This window comes from Canis aureus, chromosome 6 (assembly GCF_053574225.1).
Source record: "Canis aureus isolate CA01 chromosome 6, VMU_Caureus_v.1.0, whole genome shotgun sequence".
Lineage (NCBI taxonomy): Eukaryota > Metazoa > Chordata > Mammalia > Carnivora > Canidae > Canis > Canis aureus.
This window is the reverse complement of record NC_135616.1, coordinates 74,069,228-74,090,054: the sequence shown is the minus strand read 5'-3', so window position 1 is coordinate 74,090,054 and position 20,827 is coordinate 74,069,228. Positions and strand designations below refer to the sequence as shown.

Below are 20,827 nucleotides of genomic sequence, written 5' to 3'. Positions count from 1 at the left end.
GTCATCCCACTCAGAAGCGGGACTTTCCGACGGACACGTCTCCCCCACTCTTCCACATTGCCTATACGTATTTAGATGTTATTTTTCCACCAAACCCTCTTATCGCTGGTCTGGGAAAACTCTGCAGAATGTTAAGTAAGATCTGGCAAGTACTGTAAAGGTCAAAACCTAAGGCTCCCATTTTATTTTGGTAATGAAGCAGGGCTGCGGGTGGGGGTGGGGGTGGGGGTGGGGGAGGTAGGGGTGGATTCTGGGGCAGTTTTGTGGCAAGAGGTCTGCTAGCTGGCAGTCACCTTTCAGAGACATTCCAAAAGACCTTTCCAAGGAGCCTGGAGACGTATCTCCTGCCTTCTCACCCCATCCTTACTGTACACGGGGGAGCCAAGGGCTCTGAGGTTGGAATGGGGCAGGAGAGCAGGACACGGGGTAGAAGGTGCCCGACTAAATTGTTTTTTTTTTTTTCTTTTGTTTTTTTTTCCGACTAAATTGTTAAATAAATTACGGTTACTCCACATAATGGCATATTATGCTGCCATTAACAGTAATGTTTTCAAGGAATAATGACACAGCTCCGATTCACAGCAGTGGGAGGCAAAGCGAGAGAAAAGCAGAGGAAGGAAAAAAAAATCCAAACAAAACACCAGGCGTTCCTCTCAGCTCTCAGGCAATGGCCTGGCCCTAAACCCCACTTCCTTTCCCTGCAAGCTGCCCCGTCTCTCTCCTCTTGAAGGAAAACCAGCATGGCCCTGGCCATTCCCTGGCACCTCCTGTTTCTCTTGGAGACCCTCCTGCCTCTCTACTCCCCGGTGGCCCCCAGAGCCAGCCACGGACGTGCTCCAGGGGCAAGGAGCCTTCCCCACCATTGCTGCTTCGTCCTCATGGCAGGGACGGGAGCCACTGGTGCCAGACCCAGGTGCGTCTTTCAAACCCCGTCCTTTCCCAAAGTCAGGCTTTCCAAAGCTCCAGAGAGGTCTCTTTACCAGCAAGCCTGGCATTGTCTCCCTGACAGTGGTGCACGTGAGACTGGCCCAGACACTATCAGCAGCGACGGGCCCTGGTGAAAGCCACTGGCAGCTGAGATTGGGCCACAGATCTCCTGTCCGGTTTGTCTACTTGCTGGGCACATGGCCAGAGTGCGATAGCCACCTAGGAAGCACCTTCTGTTGCCCAGGTAGGCTCAAGGCTGGACTGCCAAGTACCCAAGTTCAAGTTCTTCCCAAGCTGGCTCTTCTTTCTACAGCTTCCCTTCCACCCCTCCCAGAGTGGCTCTACTCCCAGCAAACCGGTTCGTGTGCAGAGTCCCCAGGACACTTTGCAGAGTTTCACCGCTTGCAGATGCTCTCCCTGGAACACCTGTCTCCACTTTCTTCTTGGCCCATTCCAAACCCTGTCCGTCCTTCAAAGCTTCAGGAAGCCTCTAGGACCTCCCCGCCCCCAATCACCTCTGTCCCTTTCAAAGTCAATCAGGAACTGTCATTTTTAGCGCCTGCTGCATTGCCTTGTCGGCTCTCTTATTATGTGACTGCGTCCTACCTCTGCATCGAATTAGAGGCTCTTAGACAGGAGTGCAGGAGCAATCCCTCCTCACGCTCTTCAGCATCCTGTGCAAGGATAGCGTGATGCCTTTCACCCCATTCTGTGCTCAGTCTGAATCAGGGAGAACAGGGGAGAGGGGAAGTAGCGAGGGTGCTGAGGTGCTTTTCTCAGCGACCAGTCTGCCCTTAAACATGGTTTGAACTAACAGGCGTGGCTCGAGGATTTGCCACAACTGACGGAGGGAGTGAAGAAGGGAGTGAACTGTTTGGGAAGGCCCCTGGCTGTTGTCCATCTTCAACCCACTGGGGAAAGAGAAAATGCCACTGGGAGGTGGATGAGATGGGGAGAAGGATGAAGAAGAATGGTGGTCGGGGGCGGGGGGGGGCGTTCTGTTGGCGAAGGATGCGCAACACAGACCGAGATCGTGCAGGAGGAGCCTTGGCAAGAGAGCTCCAAAGACACAAATTGCACAAGTTCACAGATCACACAAGATGCATATAGCAATAAGCAGCCAACTGACAGCAAGAGTGATCAAGAGCAGAGTGGGGTGGGGTGGCTTCAGAACAGGGCTCTTCTGTAAGGGGGTCAAAGTCACTGTGGGGCCTGTCTCTGGGCAGCAGGTGCAGCAAAGAGACTGTGGGCTTTGGGGACAGACCCCAAGTCTCAGGTCTAGCTCCACCACTTCCTAGTTCGGTGACCTTGAACCTGTTATTTAACCTTTCGAAGCCTCCGTGTCCTCAGCTGTGGAAGGACACCTCGTAGGCCTGTGGTGAGAATCAATGAGACAATGGGTACAGAAAGTGTCTGCAAACTCCACGGTGTTGAATAAACACCAGTGACTCTTGTTTCTGTGTTTGGAGAAACACCATACAAGGACATCACCTCCTTGGCAGCGCCGGCTGCCCTGTGTGTGCTGGTGACAAAGGCCGGAGGCTCTGCTTCAACCAGGTGACAGGTGATTCTTGTGCTCAGGGAAGCTCCTGAGGCCCTGGCCTCTCAGGAGAAACTGGGTGCTGCTGGTCCCTTATCGTCTTTCTCCCCAGTCCCCTGAGTCCCACGCTTTCCAACAAACCCCCTACTTGCTCTCACCTCGAGGGTGATTTAAGGGCTGCTTCTGCTGCTCTTGGTGATTCATCCATGTGCCCTTGGTGGGAAAGAGGGAGGGAAGGAGGAAAGAGGAAAGCCAGCCCTGGGGAGGAGGAGCGGGAGCCGAAGCCCAGGACAGTCCCTGGGCTGGAGCTCCGAGTTCTCTGGGCTCCTCCTGTTGCCGGGTCTGACCAGCATGTGGGGTGAAATCCCCCCCATGTGATCCTCGCCTGCATCTCCTCCTCTCCGGGGCTCTTCTGAACTGACAGCCCGCCTTCTAATAAAAAGTTGTAACTCCTTTTTAAGAGGAAGCTTCTTAAGCAGGCTGTGTCCCCACCCTGTACCTTCCCACCTTCAGGTTCTATTATTCTTCTCTCTTTGTCTGAGACTCTGAGCTCTTGCAGAAAAGATCCTGAGCTGCCAGGCAGCCTCTCTTAAGTAACAGGCACGTTCACAGGCATGTACACGAACAGGAGAAGTGCGCTGGAGCTCCATAAAAGGGACCCATGTGGCCTGGGAGGTGGCTGCCATTCCAGAAAGAGATCCTGTCCATTCAAGGGGCTTGCCTCTGCCCAGATGCACGAGCACTTGGTCTGCAGGAGTTTTAAACACCTGCAGTGGCATCAGGGCCTCTCTGAGAGCCTGGCAGTCCTCCCGACTGGCGATGTCTGTGACCCCAGCCCCGCTTGGAGGGAAAGTAAAGGCCCCTGTTATCAGACAGGCTGACACAGGGAGAGAAGAATGTGCTGGAGGGAGAGCAGGGGGGACGCAGGCTGGTGCAGCAGTGGGGGACCTGGGGCGGGAGATGAAAAGAACTTCCAGAGTGAGACAATCTGTCCCCCCACCTCCCCCACCCCCCTGATGATGAATGGGGTGTGAGAGAAGAGTCTGGAAAAGGATAAACAGCCAGGAGGGAAGCAGGAGGGAGGGAGGGGCAAGGAGAAAGAATGTTGAGGTCAAAGAGCAGAGAAAATGCTCTCGGGAGTGATTGATTCAAGATCCAACATGTTGCACACCCGCATGGGCGCACACGCGCACACAGATGTGCTCAGCCACAGCCTCCCCTCCCACGGCCCCGCCAAGGTGTGCGAGCAAGGCTGCTTCTCCGCCAGAGCCATCCCGTGTCCTCCGGAAAACCTCTCTTCTGCTGTTTTGTTCTCGAGGCCCAGGACACCCCCCCCCCCCCACCGCCCGTAACAGAAGCTGCCGTGTGCGCCGTGATTTCAGAGTTCACTAAGTCATCTCCTTAGCGTCCCCGTCCTGCAGCCTTGAGGGAGCGGCAGCAGTGCCGCTTCACAGGTGAGAAGGCAGGTGTATGCCAGGTGGACTATTGTGGCCAAGGTACTAGATGTGGAGGTGGGGCTTAGGGCTCCTGTGGCCTCGCTGCTCTGCCACCTGGGCTGGGGGGGGTGGGGGGGCACCACCTGAGATTGCCAAGGAGAGATCACGTGCTCCAATGGTCACGCCAGCCTCCAGGTGGGCATGACGCTGGTCATACTCGGGGACATGCTTTGGAATGGGGGTGGGGTATCGGGAGCTCCACTCAGAGTTGAGTTCTTCGGGACTGTGGAGGCCTGGTGGGGAGCTCAGGGCCACCTGCAGAAGGTCACCTGGCTCCTGCCCTGCCCTGGCTGGTGAGAAGGCTGAGGGTGGGGGGGCTAGAGGCCTGGTGGGGAGCTTGGGGCCACCTGCAGAAGGTCACCTGGCTCCCACCCTGCCCTGGCTGGTAGGAAGGCAGGGGCCAGTGGGTGGCCCCCAGGGCTGGCACAGGTGATGGCCATTGGAGAGATTCCAGAAGCACGACTTTGTCAGGAGAGGGGCTGGGGTGCTAAAGCCCCCCCCCCCCCCACACACACCTGCTGCTCTTCCCTGGGGGGCAGAGAATTAGCCGCCACCTGCCCCTCTGAACGCCTGCCGGCTTCCGCAGTCCCCGCAGCCAGCCCGGGGGAGCAGAGGCAGCTCCTACCTGCCCGGGGCCTTCTCTCCCCCACCTTCCCCGCTCTCCCCTGGCCCTGCTGCTCTTCACTTCTCAGCCCTGGCAGATCACTGATTAATTCGGGGCTGTTTAATAACCCTTCCATTTCGATGAAACAAGCTGTCTTGTTTTCTTTATTTTTAACACCGACTTTCGTTTCTTTGCTAAGCATCGTACTGTCATTTAAATTTCTCTGTCTCCAACCAAGCTGATAATAGACCGGAGTGAGCAGCTGCTTCCGTCCTGTTTATGACAATGATTAGAAGTTAGGGCTGTGCGAGCCGAGAGCTGACCCAGACTCCGTGCCGACGGGTGGGCCCCGGCTCCTGGACCGAGTGCTCACTTTCACGTGATTGCGAGAATTCTGGCTCCCGGGGAGACGAGGGCTTTAGCCTCCCTGGCACACTGCTCTGGGGGGAGTCGAGGGGGTGGAGGCTGGGTGGGGGTGAGAACCAGCTCTATTTACTATGGAATTAAGGCCAGCAGCTGCGGGTCATTCTCACAGCCCGGGCCAGCCCTCCACCTCACTTCCAGCGGAGCCTCTTCCTCCCTTGTATTTACTGAGCAGCAACCTGGGCCTCCAGGTGACGAGACCTGGAAGCGGGTGCAGATCTCAGCCATCACCTGCTGTACCCTTCTGCTCCACAGAGGAATCCCTTCCTGAGACCGGGGTGTCGTCTTCCACCCTCTGTTTAAAGTCCCCAAATGCAGCAGGGCTCATTGCCTCCCTCGAGGGCCCCTTCTGGGGCCCGGCTTAATCCCTCCCTCTTCCGCCCGCTTGCAGGACTTACACTGAACTTGTGTGAGCATCATGTATGTGCCTCCCCGACCTCCCCGGCCATATAGCAAGCCTGTCACGAGCCTGGACAGGGACATGCCTTCCGCATGAAACACTTGGCACGTAGTACGTATTCAATAAACGCATATTCCATCAAACTGAATTCTATTGCACCACCTTCGATCTCTGCAAGTAATGCACCTTTCTTCTACCTGGCAGGCTCCTGGCTAAGCGTCCCCTGCTTTCTCTACCTGGGCAAGTGTCCTGCCTCTTCCTGTCCTGAGGCTCCACACTGTGGCTTCCCGGGGGAGAGGGGGGGACACCAGGACCCTGCTTTTTCCTCTGGGCCCCGAGGGACTACACAGCTGGTGGAAAGCTCAGCCAAGAAAGCTGCGGGCATGCGGAGGGCGCCAATCAGGTGGCCTGGACCAGGTCCTGTGGCTCCCAGCTCCCCGGCTCATTCTCTCTGCGTTGGCCCCGGCTGCCTGAGAAAGCTCACAGGTGCACGCGTGGGGCCCAAACTCTGGCTGGCCTGCCGCTCCCGCTCCCCTCCCCGGCAGCCTCCCAGCCAGCCCCGTCTGCAGGCAGCTGCTCAGGCCATTGTCTCACCCTCTTCAAGTGCTGAATGCTGAGTCTATAGAGACCGAGACACAAACAGTGCCCACAGCGCCTCTCGGGAGGGAGGGGAGGCCTGGCCTTGCCAGGGCCATTGACTGTGCAAATAGCAAGGCTTGCAGTGGTGGATGGAGGAAAGCTGGTCGCAGCAAGTGAAAAGAGGGGGGCCTTTGCACAGCTCCAGGGAGAGGCCGTCTGGGTGTCCTAGGGCCTGCAGGCCGGCAGACAGGGGGAGACGTCGGTGTTCTCAGGGACTACTGCCCCGAGGGAAAGACAGAGACAGAGGGATGGGGTCGGTGTCTGGGCACAGTTGGGACAGGAGAGACTGGAAGAGAAGTGGCTGAGGGCAGCTTGTCCGGCTGGGTGAGGCTGGGGCCAACAAGCCTCCTCGTGCTTGGAGGGCAGTGAATGGCCACCCACTGGTGACTCGGGCCCTTCTACTCACCCAGTTGGGTTTGGACTCAGGCTTCACATCTATGATAGGAGCCTGGGCGGGCGCTTCCATCACACACTCAGAAACACTTCCCAGGCAGTCCACCGAAAACACCCATTTCGTTTGTAAGTCAAGCTGTTTTCTCAGAAGCGATTTATTTTTAAAAAAGATTTTTTATTTGAGACAGAGAGCAAGGGAGTGAGAGGGACAGAGGGAAGAAGGAGAGAGAGAGAGAACAGGAGTGGGGAGGGAGGAGCGAGGGAGAGGGAGAAGCAGACTCCTCACCGAGCAGGGAGCCCAAAGTGGGGCTTGATCTGGGGGGGACCCCAGGATCGTGACCTGAGCTAAAGGCAGACCCTTAACTGCCTGAGCCACCCAGGTGCCCCTCAAAAGTGATTTAGAAAGGAAAAGGCACCTTGCCACACTCATTTTCCACAGTTGGCTGTTGGACCAGGCTGCCAACGGACAGGACTTTTTCCTCCCAGAGCCACCTTCCCAGGCTCTGTGCTTCCAGCAAGGGACAAGGCTGGATGCCAGGGGGCTCCTGGAGCTACGAGAAGACACTGACGCATCTCACCAGACATCCAGCTGTTCTATCCACTGATCAGCGCTGGCCAAGGACCTACGTGGTCCTGCTTGGGCTCTGGGGCCCAGCTCCTGCCAATGCCCTTCATGCTGAGTCAGCCCCATTAATACACTCAGAGGAGCTCTCTCTGCAGGAGAGGTACAAGCCTTATTGCAGGCAGGCCGCCCGAGGCCCCTGAGATCTGCGCCTTCTCCCGCCAGGCCAGGCTGACTCCCAAAAATATGCCAACTGACCAGTTCTGTGACGGCGTCAGCTCAACTCTTAAAGCAGCAGCCACCCAAACCCCACGAGTAGCACATTCAGAATTCAAATTCCAACCCCCTCCCACCCCGCCTGGCCCACGGTTAAATGTTAACCATGAGCCATGCGTGTGCCCCCACAGCATCAGGAATACGCCTGGCTTCCCTCTCCCTTTCCAGTTCCCCTGGGACTTTTATCTATTTTTATACACAAGAACCTTTAGCACATAGATTTTCTTTAAATAAAATCTTATTTTCTCAGAAAGTTCCAAACAAATTCAGAGAGACAGAGAAAGAGAGAGAGAAGGAGAGAGAGAGATGTCCCTAGCTTGGCGTTATTCCTGCTCTAAATTTTAGAATGGTTTTGCATATTTGCAACAATTGTCATTTTTCCAAATCCCCTAACTATCTTCCTATGCCTGGCTCCGGAAACAAAGGGACGCGACGGTGCCTGGGTAGTCACGGAAGGCACGCGTTCCTGCCGTACAGATGGAGAAACTGAGATGCAGGATAAGCAGCAGGGGCCAACTCTCCTAGAGTGTCTCAGGGCTCCCTCTCGCCTCCCTCCTGTGATCAGAGAGCAAATGGTGGATGAGCCCCTGTGGCAGGTGAGAAATCTTTTAGGAAGAGGGGAGAGTGACAAGTGTGAGCGAAGGCCCTTTGTTCCCGTGCATTAGGACCTTATGCTGACAGCAGACCCTTCCTGGCCATCTGTTCCCACACCCTGCTCGGTAGGGCCTGAACCTCCTACACCAGGGTGCCAGGTGTGGCTTCCCCCGGGGTCACATGCAATTCATATCATTTGCCCCAAGTGTCTCAGCACTGGGCCCTCTGGTCCACAAAGCTGAAGGGCCCCGCACCCTGGCGGTCCCTCAGAGTGGGCCGCTGGACTTGACATCTGTTCATTTCCGGATCAAACTCAGGAAGGTATTGGCCTGAGAGAAACCCTGGTGGTGTGGGTTTTCATCCCACTGAATGCCAAAGGGTTTGGCTGGAAGGCCTAGGGGCCTGGGGTGAGGGTGGTGTAGGGGGCAGGCTTGTCAGGTGACCGTGAAATCCTGACCCCCACCCCCTCTGGGGACACAACACCTGGGCCAACATGGAGCAGATAGGGCTCTCCTGTCTGGGGACAGGGGAGGAGCCTGGGCTTCCTGTCTGGCTCTGACCTAGGCTTCCAGGGAGGACTCTGAAGTTGAGAAAATAGGCTCTTCTCCCTCAGGTATCTCTGGTGCCCAGGAGGGGAAAAAAAAAAAGGAAGCTGGGGTGGGGGGTGGGGGGTGGGGAGCAGTCAAGGGAGGTGGAAGGTCAGAGGCCAACGTAATATTTACCCAGCCCAGCCAAGGCCTTTCGCTTTTATGAAGCAGGAAACCACTTCAAAGCAGCAACATCCCCTCTTGCCACTGTGTCTGCTCTCTGGTCCCCCTGCCTTTATGGGGCAGGCAGGGCTTTTTCACCTCCACGTCCTCTCCTCCTGAACCTTCCCTCTTCTCCCTTAACAGAAGGAGCCTCTGCTCTGCCTCCAGCTTAGAGAACTTCCACAGCTTGCCCATTGGCCCTAGGGCGGTGACAACGCCTAGGCGTCCCTGACAGCCCATCTCTTCCCTGGATTTCTCATTTCCTCAGTGGGCGGCCTACCACTTTGGGACCCGAGGGCGGGGGGCGGGTTCTGTGGTTAGTTCCTCATCCGAAGCGTCCATTCCACAACAGGGCTGAAAACAGAAAAACGAGGACAAGGGGAAGCCCCAGACACCAGAGTCTAGCGGTTCTCTACATTTGGGGGGGATCATAGACGTCCCTCTTTCTATACACACACACGTCACATACATATACAAATACGTGTATATTTACACAGGTATAGACACAGATATAGCTATCAATGGCCTCCTGAAGCCCAAGCATGCCCCCTTGTTCCGCCTGCCCCAGTGCAAGATCTGTCCACCTTAGATATCATTTTAAGGTGCAAGGAGAGTACAGCCTTCCTCTATAGGGTTGGATAAAGTTTTTCGCCATTGAGGAGAAGTCAATCTCCTTTTCACCTCCTTCCATCCATCCTCCCTCCCTTCCCTCTGGACAGAAACCTTAACAAGAGATTGGTTCCCTCTCCAGGCAGGGAACAGGGCAGAGGTGGCTGGTGGCCTTGGCTCGCCCTGCCCAGCCAAGGTGTGGGGGTAAAATCCGAATTCTATTTCTGCCGGGTCTGACCCGTTTAATGAGTTCATTCAGGTAAGAGCGGGTGAGTTAACAGCAGGATTCTGGACACTGAAATGTGAGCACAGATGAGTAATAACATTTCCCGAGGAGCCACAGGGGCACCAAGCCGCCCACCGGGCTCTAGAGGACGGAAAGGGATGCAATTTGCATAGAATGCAGGGTGGAAAGCCCTCAGGAGTGTGGGCAGCACGGCCCTTGCTGTCGGATGTTGGCTAACACAAAACAACTGCAAGGCTGGCGGTCCCCTGAATATCCACGGAGGATGAGGGGAATTAGGGGTAGTTCTGAGAACAGACATTCCCAAGGGCCCACTGAGGTTCTCAGGCCTGCGAGTCTCTCTCCTGGAAATCTACACCTTCCAAGGACCAGAGCCAAAGCTTCCAGGAGCTTCTGTGCCTTCACTTCCTTGCCTTCCCCCCCCCTCGCCCCCCACCCCCAACACTGTTAACTCCATCCTGCCTTTTACTAAAGGCTCCCTGGAGGATCCTTGGCTTAGATCACTGTCCCCCGACCCCTCCCACCCCCCCTCCCCGCTGCCCGCAGCATACTGTTTCTTGGAGGTAGGATCTCTTACATTTTCATCTTTGTTTTGCTGCTCCTCCATCCCTAGCATTGCACAAGGAAGTGATTGGTTTCTATTTGTTTAAAAGCAAATGGATTCCAATTTCTGCTTTTGGTGTCTTCCTCTTTGGCTCACTGCAAGGGCAAGACACGGGGTGGGGGTGGGGGTAAGCTTCCAAAGACCAGGGGTAAAGTTGGAGGGGATGTCCTGGGGTTCCCCTCTCATCCCCTCTTCCATAGCCCCCTCATCCCCAAACAAACCACCAAGGTGGGAAGAAGGGAGGGTGTTTAAAGACGGGAAGAGAAAGCCTGGGAGGTGAGCTCCCTGATGGTGCACTGGAGGCGCCTCTGTCCGAAGCCTCTGTCCTCTCTCTCTCTCTCTCTGGAAGCTTCAGAGAGAACGTTGTTGTGGGGGGTATGGAGGAAAGAGGTTCATTCATGGGCCATTCACGCGGAGCCCCAGGATCCCTCCCCCTCTTCCTTCTCAAAGACAAGCTGAACCTTCCGAGGGCAACCCCGTTGCCTTTTATCTCTCATACTCAAAGTAATTTTAGCCAAGGAAAAGCAGGATTAAACTTTCATAACATGATACATTTATCTTGTTTTCCTTCTTTTCTCTCTCTTCCCTTCCCTCCCTCCGCTTGACCCCAGGTAGATGCGAGCCAACCGGAAGCCAAGACGAGGCATCAGGGGCTCTGCTATCAGATCCGAAGGGATGCGACTCTCTGGCCCCCTCCCTGTCCCCAAACTTCGCTGTTTTTCCAGAGCCCTGTTAGACAGTTCTCATCTCCGCAGATGAGAAAAGCCTCTGGACTCTGTTCCCTCTCCATATTGTCCTCTGCTGAAATGAAAGAGGGGGATTATGACTCAGAGAAAGGCTCCCACAGAGAATATGAAGAAAAGATTAAATCGGCGATACAACGTTGACATGCGTTCAGTTCCTGAAAAGTCTTTCTAAAAAAGTCTCCTCGGGAGCAGGTTTGCTACCACCTGGGAGGATCTCGAAAATCTACATTTAGGGAGCTGGGGGCTGGAGGGGATGGGGGGAGGCATGTGAAGGCGGCTTGGGCTTGGGCCAAGAACTTCTGCTGCTGATAAAGGAGGCCCCAGCAGTCCGGGGGGGGGGGGCGGTGCAGGCCAGCAGACTGCACTGCCTGCTAACTGGAGACTACGGCATCCCCTTCCCCGGGGCCCACCCCGGAGGCATCCTGCATCCTGCCTGCTGAGCCGGGGCAGGCCTCTCCCCAGCCTGGCTGCACACACTGCTGGGGCGCCTCCGGTGACTGCTTCCCCAGACGGCCGCCCCGAGGTCCCCTGGCAATAGGACCCCACCAGTTGTAGTCTCGGGGTAGTGACAGCTGGGAGTTTCTAATATTTTTTTTCCTTCTTAAAAAAAAAAAAAAAAAGGCACAGAAACCACAGTTTCAGGCCAAGCCTGGTTTTCAAGATCCCCCTCTAGTGGAGCTGACCTGCTACTTCAGCTCCCCACAGCAGCCCGGATGGAGCCTCCCCTTGCCTGGGAAGAAGGGCTCCCTTAGCCTAGACTGTTCTTTCCCACATGCTTTCCGATTGCTCCCAGCTCTGTGGCCTGCTCACACCGCCAATCTCTCCGTCCTTATCTTCCTTTCGCGGCACCCTGCTTCTCTGGGTCCCCGTGACTATTTCTACATCTGGACTTGGGCTTTCCACGTGTGACTCTGTTCCTGCATCTTGTGGGTCTGCAATGCTTGGTTCATCTGCCGACTTTTTATTTATTTATTTATTTTTATTTTTTTTAAATTCTGAAGTTCAAGAAGCCAGGTCTGATGAACTGGCAATGCTCTGACATGGCCCTGGATCAAAGGACCGACTCTGGGAGAGCCCAAATAGGGACCCACCAGTCAGATCATAGAAGCACTAGGACAGTCCAGTGCTCCTGGAGGAGAAGAGAACGTGGACCGAAACTCTCCCCTCTCCCATGCCCCAAGCAAATCTGGGCCCTCTGTGTTGATCCCTCTGCTTGAAACATCGTAGAACGTGAGCTTGGCGCTCTGGCTTTAGGGTCTTGAGTGGAACTGGTCTGCTCCCCTCAATCAGTTCTCTCCACCAGCCCCCCTCCCTGCTTCCTGGTGGCTGAGATGCACGCTGCCATGAAACAACAGGCAATGCCTGGGTGAAGGGACAGCTGGCAGGGGGTGGGAAGAGGGTGCCCCTGCCAGGGAAGGCGGGTGGGGGTGGGGGAGGGTAGGTCGGGGCCAGGACTGAGCCTCTGGCTGGAGCAAGGAGGGGAGACAGAACAAATGTTCCGCTGAGCCAGAGGGGGATGCAGGGAACACCTGCTGGGCTTCTGGGTTTCTGAGACCTATCTTTTCCCCTGAGCAGGAGATCTGGCCCAGGCCGGGCAGGGGGTTAATGGTTAACCAACTCTAGGAGCAGGGAACTTCTGCACTGCTCAGGCCTAAGCCTGCTCTTTCAGCTGTCACCCTCCCCTCCTCCGCTTCCTTTACACTCTTGCCCGGTAGGGACCCTGCTCCCCAACAAAGAACTTTCTCGCCTCTATTTCTGCCCTCGAATTCCAGATGGAACAGTGTGGAGCTAGATAAAGAGGTTCCATATGCCCCAGTGCCAGGGAATGGGGCCCCAGAGAGCCCGAGGGCTAAGCCGAGGAGAAAAGGGGTGTCCCCGTTCTTACCATCCATCCCTCCCAGGGCGCCTTTGGGACCGGCCGTTTGACCCCGGGAAGAACTGCCTTTCTCTGTCTCCGCAGGGCTCACCTTTCGAAATGACCAAAAAAGAAGTGGACGCACACCCAGCCTTCATGTACTCTAATCAGGCATGAAATCTTTGTAACTAAGTGAAAAAACTGTTTCCCATAAGGGAATCCGTTCCATTCATCATTGTTGGAACTGAGCATATGTGAAGGGGAGAAAAAGAATATTCACATATAATGAATTGATAGCAGACTGGCCCTGGGTGAGGGTGGTAGTGATGGGGGTGGGGTGCAGACGAGCTGCAAAGCGACAACACCTCGAAGCCAGTCTCCCTGTGGACAGTCCTGAATTATTTGTAGTTAACAGACTGTAACACAATGCTCCAGTCTCTTTACGACCAGAATGGGGGTGGGGTGGGCGTAGGGGCTTCGGCTTGCCTTGGAGCTCCTTACCTCTCCATTTGCCATGATGGACAGAAGTATATCGGGCCCCAGTCTGTGTGTGAGTGGAGACAGCTGTGTGGCAATGCAGAGAGACAGCTGGGGGGTGGGGGGGGAGCTGCTGCTGCTGGGGACAGGAATCGCCTCCCCTCACAACAAACCTCATATCTTGGGGAGGCAGCTGTAGAAAAGGAGGCAGGATAGCGACTATAAACCCCCAAACAGTGACAACTCCAGCACCATAAATATTCCATAGTACCCGAACTGGGGAGTTTCGGCTGCTGCCAGCTGGCGCCTTGGATATTTAACTGTGGCACTGGTTTCCCCTCCTGCGCCTGTGTCTTCTTGTAACGTGCCCATGAAATAAAGATGAACGGGCTCATCGGAAGTATTGGCAAATGGGAAAGGGGTCCAGTGGAGAAGTAGCTGTTCTTTGACAGTTTTCTTTTTTAACCTCATGCTATAAGCACAGACTCCAGGATTCCAGATGGTGAACTTTTACATTTACTACACCTGCAAGCGTTTGGCTGGTCAAGCATGTTGGAGGGTAGGTGCTCCCCAGCTCTGGGGGGACAGGGATAGGTACTCAGGCCAGCTCCGAAATGGGAGTCACCAATCTGATAATGACATGGTTTCTTTTGGGGGATGGACACGTAACACCACGGTTTGCTCTTCATTTGGACTTGGGTTGAAAGGCCAACCAGCCCCTCTGCTCTACTACAGGGTGTGAGGTACCCCGATCCTCCCGTCCTATTAAAGAGACCGGGATGGGGGCGGGGGTTCTCCTGCCAGACCCATGACCCCTGGGCAGAGGAGACCTTCCGCTACTTTACTTTACCCCTTCGGATCCTGCTGATCCTCGGCGGCATCCCCACTGCACCTCGCTCCAAATGTCATTTCCATTTAACTGCTTTGCAAGCCAATTTGCCCCGTCCTAATGCAATTTGCTGAGGACAGTGAGGGAGCAGAGAGGGCAGCCTGCATTGCCCTCCCTTTATCAGCGGGTCCCTGAAGAGGGTCGGCTGGGGGCCTGGGGGACAGAAGGGAAGGCTCCTTCAGGTCATGCAGGGAGGGCAAGTTCTAGGATGAGGAAGGGTCCCGGGAAAGGCGGACATGCCAGGTGGAAGAAGGGAAAAGAAAAACAACCTCACTGGGATATCTTGACAGATTGCTCTCAGTTTTCTACTCTCTTGCCTCACTCCACCCCCCCCCACGACCCCCCACCCCAGGCCAAGGAGGAGAGATCACAGGTAATTAGTTCAAACGGTGCTGTGTGAGGTGAGAGGGAAGTTAATGAATTCTCTCTTGCCAGGAGGTCAGAGGAGAGAGGGCTGCTAGCAACTCCGGGAGCTTTCTGGGGTGATTGCACAAAAGTTGTGCATTTCAATTAGGAATAGCTGAATTCCTCCAGCCAGAGCTATCTCTTCCGGGGCTCTGTCGCTCTGTGGAAGGCCCCAGAATCCAAAGCCTGCCCAGAGGGAAGAATGAAGTTTCAAGGTCTGGGAAAGAAGCCCAGCAAGACAGGAGCCTGCTTCTGTGTTGGGGAGGGGAGGGCTGAACTTGACTCCCGGTCCTAAAACGTCCAACCCAGCCCAGACACCCATCTTAGTCAGTGGCTCCCGGACCTTGTCCACTGTGCTTGTGAATAGCAGGAAGGGAATGAATGGATCCCCCAATTTTTGTGGGTTCCTCTGAGCTGCTAGACGCCCCCCGCCTCAAATCACGGCCACAAGCTATAGCTGGCAGCCCCCCTCCCTCAAACCGGTCCTGTCCCTATGTCCCTTTCATGGACACTTCTGGTATGCAACTGCTCCCCTAGGATCTTGCATTCCTACAGGAGACCTGATCAGATTCCACTGCCCATTTCACAGGGCGGGGGGGGGGGGGGGGCTCTCATTCCTGGACTCTTAACGGGCCTGGAAGCCCAAGCCTTTTACCCACCTCGCCCCCCCCCCCCATTATCTGTCACTCAGAGCTGAGTTTGCGCTGACAGCTACTCCTAAGGCCAGGGTCACCCCAAACAGGTGGACCTGGAAGGGTAGTTTCTGAGGACTCTTTCCTTGCTCACCCAGACCATGATCAACATTTATAGAGACTACCTGTGGGGTAGATAAAAAAGGGTCGGAATGTTCCAAGACCCCTACCTCACTTGTGGGGTGGGGCAAGAAGGAACACATGGAGGGAAATATGTTCCAATGGTTTAGGAGGAGCTTTTCGGACCCCGGGCGGGCAAGCTCCCGCTTCAGCCCCCGGCCCCGGCCCCGGCGCGCTGCTCCCCCCTCCCCCGGGGATGGTGCCAACGGGCGTCTGACCACGAGGGAGCACAGCGAGGCGCATGGAGCACTTGTCCCCACTCCGTGCCTTGGACTCGCTCCCGGGGGGCTCAGGGACCCCGCGCAGACCATGCATTCCCTTCCATTCCCAAGTCCCCTGCCCCGAAGCGACAACCGGCGGCCCCGGCACCCCCGCGGGGAGCGCCCCCAGGCCGAGCCCGGTGCGGGCCACGGTGGCCTCGGGCTCCGGGCTGTCGGGACCGCCCCGCCGCCCCGCGCTGCCGGGGGCCGCCGAGGGCCAGCAGGTGCGCGGCCGGCCGAGACGCACGGCGGAGCGCCCTCGCCCCCGGGAGCCCGCGGCGGTCGGGCAGCCCCGGGCGGGGTCGGCGGCTGGGAGCTCGGGGTCCGCCCGCACCCCCCGCGCACCCCGCGCGCAGCCCCGCGCGCAGCCCGCCAAAGTGGCCGAGCCCCCCGGGGTGGGGCGGGGGGTGCCGTGGGGGGGGTGGTGAGGGGCGGCGGGGCGCGCGCGCTCGGGCACAGGCGCAGGCAGGCGCCGCTTACCCAGCTCGGCCGACGTGTCCGTCCGTCCTTCCGCTCCCGGCCGGTGCGCCCCGGCCGCCGGGCTGCCCCTGTCGCTGCCCGCAGCTCGCGGTCACGGGCACGGCCAAATCCACGCGGAGTCCGAATGCATACGGGGCTGCACGTCCAGCCGCCGGCCCCTCGTCCGTGTCCCCGGAGGGGCCCCTGGGGCTCGGGGCCGCGCGCCCTCGGTGCCCCGCCGCGCGCTGTGGCCGGAGGCGCGGGGGGGCGCGCGCGGGGGCCCGGCGGCGTGGGTGTCCCTGCGGCGGGAGCGGCGGAGCCCCGGCTGCCTTCAGGGTTTTCCAGCGCGACTTTCCGGGCTGCTCTGACATCAGCAAGCCCGGCGCTGCTTCCTTCCCTTCTCGCTGCCCGGTTCGGTCACAGTCCCATTTCCTCCGGGAGCCTGGCCTTCCAGATCTATTTCGGGGCTGGCTCGGCCGGCGGCGGGGCCCCGCTCGGCTGCTCGCCGCTGCCCGGCCCGCGGGGTCTGCTCGGGCCCGCTCGCCCTCCCGGTGGCAGAGCCCCTGCCCCTGCCCCTGCCGCTGCGCCCCGGCCGCCCTCCCGCTCCAGCCCGGCGCGGACGCCGCTGCGCCCGGCGACTCCGGCGGCTCCGGCGGCTCCGGCAGCTCCGGCTCCCGCGGTGGCGGCGGCGGCGGCGGCGGCGGCGGAGCCCTGAGCGCCGGCCTCCCTATATTACCATGCAGCTCATTATCATAGAGGCCGCGCGCGTTAACCCGCTCCCTGCCGGCCGCGCCCGCCCGCGGCCGCCCCCGCCCCTGGCACCGCCGCGCGCCCCCCCGCGCCCCCCCGCGCCCCCGCCGCGCCCCCGCCCGCCCCGACCGCCGCCTCCGCGAGCTGTCAACAAAGGACAACCGGGTTTGGCACCCGGAGGCCGCCGGGCTGCACGCCCTGCGCCCTGCGCAGCCCGGACCCGCCGGCCACCTTAAGTGGCCAAGGGGGCAACGAAATCCTGCAAGGGGCGGGGGCGCTGGGGGCTGGGGGGAGGCCTTGAGACCGCAGCCCGCCAGCACCCCCATCGACTCCGCACCCCCGCACCCCCCAGTGCGCGGAGCCCAGCACGCCCGCCCGCCCGCCCGCAGAGTAGGTGAGGGCAGTGGGGAGGTGCCCCCCCACCTCCCCTTAGCACCACCTGTCACCGCGTCCATCCCGCACACGTCCCTCTTCATCTTTAATGCGAGTGACGGGGTGAGTGGGGAGGAGCGGGTGCGGCCCGTGGGGTTGAGAACAGAGGGCCTCGGAATTGGAATTGGTGGCAGCAAATGTCCCCCCCCACGCCCCCCGCCCGGCCTCGCTCGTGGATTTCTAAAAGCCAACACGCTGTCAGGTGAGGTCTGAAGTTGTTATGAATTATTGTTTTTGTGATGCAAAGGTGAGCTTTTGCTCTGAAGCTGGAGCGTCCAGCTCTATTTGGGATCCTGGGCACCTGGCAAGGCTTGGGGGGTGAGGTGAGGTGCGGTGCGGTGCGGTGGGGTGCGGTGGGGTGGGGGGCCAGAGGGGCGCTTTCCACATTCAGGCCCCACCGAGCTTGTCTGGCAGGGGGAACCAGAGGTGGAGGTGAGATAACTTATTTTAATGACCTAAGGTGAGCTGTCTCTGGATTCCGGATGGCGATGCCTCGGTGCCTTTACGACCATTGATTCGGTGCCATGTAGTCTCCTGGTGTCCGCAGGGCCTGGACGTGGCTTTCCGAAGGAGGCCTGCAAGCTAGACCCCAGTGAGCTCGCAGGATCTGCGTAGTCCCTGCTCCAGCCGAGAGCACAGCGAGTTTACTCAATATGTTCAAGTATTCGGATAAGCTCCATCTACTGCCCTCTCGTGGCCACAGTCCTCAGTGGTATAAACAGAAAAAATTAAATTAAATTAAAAAAAAAAATCACTCCTGGGAAGCCTGGAGGGAGTCCATGAAATTCCCTGAGCAGGAGCGTAGGAAAAGGGGTGGTGGTAGTTGGGCATTTAGGCCCGCGAGGGGTCTTACACAGTCGTTCACTCAACACCGTGTAGGATGTGTGTGCAGGAAACTCCAGGCTTTCCTTCATCGACTGAAATTACTTAATTCTTCAAAAGTTCTCTCATCATTGTAATTAGCTGAAATTTATCTCCTTGTGACTTTCACTGGTTATTCCTGGTTGTGTCCTGTGGAGCCACATAGAATCTGTCTAAGCTCTTTTCCCTGATCCATACCTGCTTTTTTTTTTTTTCCTTCACACTTCTTTGGTGTTTATTGTTGGCACCCCTCCAGGCAATTATCATAAGTTACCCCATATTATTATTTATTTCTCTTTATAAGTAGGTCTTGTCTCCCCATCCAGACAGTCTTGTCTACCCTCTTATCTCTGAGTAGACTGAATATAAATCGCAATTTATTAAAGAATATGATTTGAAGAAGATGCTAGGAATTTTGGAACAGCATTTCTCCCATCTGATTGATACGTGGAACATCAGTCTGGCCAAATACACCCAACACAGCCAGCGGTAGGGTTGAAAACACCCAACTGATAAAGCTTGTGGCTGAAAATTAGGACCTTCTGGTTCTAAATCAAATGCTCTGTGACCCTGGAAGGGGGTCACGTCTCTACCCCATGCCTCAACTTAATCACATCTTGGGAAGATTATCATAAAATTTAAATACTCGTCCAATACCACCTCCCCCACCCACGATCCAGAAATAAAGGCTAGAACCAGGAGCAAAGACAGGGTAAAATGAAACAGATCCTTCTACTCACCCCATGCTTCGTCCTCAGCCATCCCTGTGCTTCCCAAATGAAGGGAGAGGGCGAGAGAGCAGGGAGGAGAGAGAGGAGACAGGTGAGAGAACACACTGCAGGCAGCACGACACAGTGTCACCAAGTTCCCACATCGTCACTGGACAAGGTCTAAGATCTGAGTCCTGTGAGGTTATGGGGGTACCTACGGTCAGCACAGCAGCTGGAGGAACACTAATCTGGTCTACTGGGCGGTACCCTGGTGGAAGCCCACTTAACATCTCTGGGCCTCAGTATGTCCATCTAGGAGATGGGACTTTCTACCTTCAACCTTCAGATAGTTGATGGAATTAAAATAGACCTATGTAAAACCATTGGAAGAATTAATAACGTCATTAAAATGGAAAGATTTGTTCATATTTTTAGTCCCAATAGGCTAGAACAAATATGGACCTTATTAGTTAAGCACATAATTATAACAATATATCTTGGGAATTAAAAAATAACAACTGGAGTTCATGATTTGTATTGAAATATAACATCCCATGAGGCGATGACAATATAAATGAGCCTTTGGTCTTTAAAGGGGTTTCACTAAGCACGTCCCTAGATCACTGGGAATTCATTCATTCATTCCACAAATATTACTTATTAACAATAAGTTTATGATATTTCCTCTTTTAATGGAATTGTATACAGTACATGACCATCTCTTCCACGAGTATTTTTTAAAGACATCATGCTACCGATCATGCTAATAGGCTCCATACCCCTCAGACCTGCCTATGTTTTTCTGGAACTTGAGTTTTCTGGTATCTATCTAGACTTTTGTGTCTTCTTCCTCATCCTGTCCAGCTGGTGTCAAACCCGTAGTCCCTGGGGGCCCACGGAACCTCAACCCGATGCCTTGCAGTCCATCCTTCATTTCCACAAGGGCAGACAGTCACAGCCCAGCACAGTTCTGGACAAGCAGTGGGTATTTAATAAATACTTATCGAATCAATGGATGGAAAGATGGATGGATGGATGGGTGGATGGATGGGCATCTGTTTATCTTATGTCAAATACTCATCTTTGGAAAATCCTTGCAAGCCCAACAGGGTTCTCCTCCACCGCAACCCACGCACCTCAGCTGGTCGCCGTGCTCCTGAAGCCTCACTCTTGCAAAGCCACCTGTGGCTGCTGCACTGTTAACCCGGGCCCCCTGCTTATTCTTTGTTTGTCACTAGATGGGTGACTTGGGGAAAAAGATTAGACAAGTAGAAGAGGACAAGGCAACAGCATTCTAGAAATGGAGCTGAGGGTTTTTTTGTGTGTGTGTTGGGGGGTGAGTAAAATGATTAAGTATTTTTCCTGCAGAGGGCAAGTCTGACTGAGCAGGCCTCCTCAGGCTCTGGAAAGCGAGCCTTAGACTTTGGGGAGAATAGGCCCAAATGGGCAACCGGCCGATCCCCAGAGGGAGTCCTCTCTCTGCCACTGCAGCAGCTCCAGCCCCACAAATAGACGCCAGCGCAGTAGCCCCTCAGATCCCGGGAGGTATTTTTGGTGCTGGAAGCCAGCCACACTTTGGCAGGCTTTCAGCATTAAGTCTGCTCCCTTTCAGAGGTGGTGGGGGGGGGGGTTGAGGGGGGTGGCAAGCCATCGCGTTTTGCATGGGAACGCTGCCTGCGAGTGTGTGTGTGTGTGTGCATATATTTAGGGTGCCTGGAGTGGGATGGGGGCTGGGCCTGGGAGGCCGCGTGACCTGACTGGTGGTCGGAGGTCGGGGTTCATGCTTGCCACTGCCATCGTGTGACCTTCGGGTGGTGCGTGATCTGTACCCAGGCTTGCGTCTAGCTCCCAAAGCTCAGGCCACTGCCGCCGCCACCATCTCGAGCTATCTCTCCTCCAAACTCATGTCCCCTCTCACTTGCCCTCACCCCGAGACTTCACATTTCGAGACAGGGACACATTCCCCTTGTGGGTGGGCCCCTCTGTCTCCCATGCCGTACTTCACCTTGGCCCAGCGGACACTGTCAGGCAGCCACAGTGCAGAAGCAGCAGCCTCCTCTACCCCCCACATTGTTAGGAACAAAGGGATTGTTCTGACGGGCCAAACTGGA

The 20,827-nt window shown here is 56.4% G+C and overlaps 1 protein-coding gene across 3 annotated transcripts in view; it reads right to left on the bottom strand.

Annotated features, from left to right (window-relative positions):
- Positions 1 to 16,220, bottom strand: part of PLXNA2 (plexin A2) — a 205,696-nt gene extending 189,476 nt beyond the window's left edge. Inside the window, exon 1 of one of the 3 annotated variants that reach the window (XM_077902258.1) lies at positions 15,985 to 16,220. The gene's annotated coding sequence lies outside the window, so the exon portion shown is untranslated. The remainder of the gene's footprint in view (positions 1 to 15,984) is intronic. The other 2 variants (XM_077902257.1, XM_077902256.1) reach the window with 2 other exon arrangements.
- Positions 16,221 to 20,827: the final 4,607 nt, after the last annotated feature.